The 923-nt window shown below is 39.2% G+C and overlaps 1 non-coding gene across 1 annotated transcript; it reads left to right on the plus strand.

Annotated features, from left to right (window-relative positions):
- The first annotated feature begins 320 nt into the window (after nt 1-320).
- LOC128287034 (small nucleolar RNA R71) lies at nt 321-427 on the plus strand. The gene has a single exon (XR_008277734.1). It is a non-coding gene; the product is annotated as a small nucleolar RNA R71 (small nucleolar RNA).
- Nucleotides 428-923: the final 496 nt, after the last annotated feature.

Genomic DNA, 923 nt, shown 5'->3' on the forward strand with positions numbered 1-923 from the left:
TCGATCCACCTCCATTTGCTTCGCACTGCATTACTGGGTGAACCTGTGAAGAACTAAGAAAACCATCAATTTTCTTATTCAAGAGTTCTAACTGATTAGAGAGCATGGTGACCAAATTGACATTATAAACACCGACTATTTTCGTTGGCTTTGTCCTCGTGACTTGCCACTGATAGTTATTCAGTGACATCTCCTCTATAAATGCATAGGCATCTTCAGGTGTCTTGTTATTGATGGTTCCTCCAACGGCTGCATCAATCATCTGCCGAGTCGAAGGATTCAGGTCATTATGAAAAGTTTGAACCTGTAGCCAGAGTGGTAACCCATGGTAAGGGCATCTTCGCAAAAGGTCCTTCTATCTCTCCCATGCATCGTAGAGTGTTTCTAAATCCATCTGCACAAAAGAAGAAATATCATTACGTAATTTAGCCGTTTTAGCTGGCGAAAAATATTTTAGTAAGAACTTTTCGGTCATTTGTTCCCAAGTAGTGATTGACCCTCGTGGTAATGAGTTTAACCATTGTTTAGCCTTATTTCTTAACGAAAAGGGAAACAACTGAAGACGGACGGCGTCATAAAAAATGCCATTAATTTTAAAGGTATCGTAAAATTCTAGGAAATTTACCAAGTGAGCATTAGGATACTCGTCCTACAAACCATCAAACTGAACAAACTGTTGTATCATTTGAATTGTGTTAGGTTTTAGTTCAAAATTATTTGTAGCAATAGCAGGTCTAACTATACTTGACTCAGTTCCTATTAAATTAGGTTTAGCATAATCATACATAATGGGTGGAGCAGGATTCTGATTTACTGGATCAGCAGGAATCGCAGGAGGTAGCGGCTTTTCTTGGTTTTCATCCATCTCCTCGATTGTGGTTGAAGTATCGTCTTCTTGCTCGTCCTCTGTGTATCTTAGGCTT

This window comes from Gossypium arboreum, chromosome 13 (assembly GCF_025698485.1).
Source record: "Gossypium arboreum isolate Shixiya-1 chromosome 13, ASM2569848v2, whole genome shotgun sequence".
In the NCBI taxonomy this organism is placed as follows: Eukaryota; Viridiplantae; Streptophyta; class Magnoliopsida; order Malvales; family Malvaceae; genus Gossypium; species Gossypium arboreum.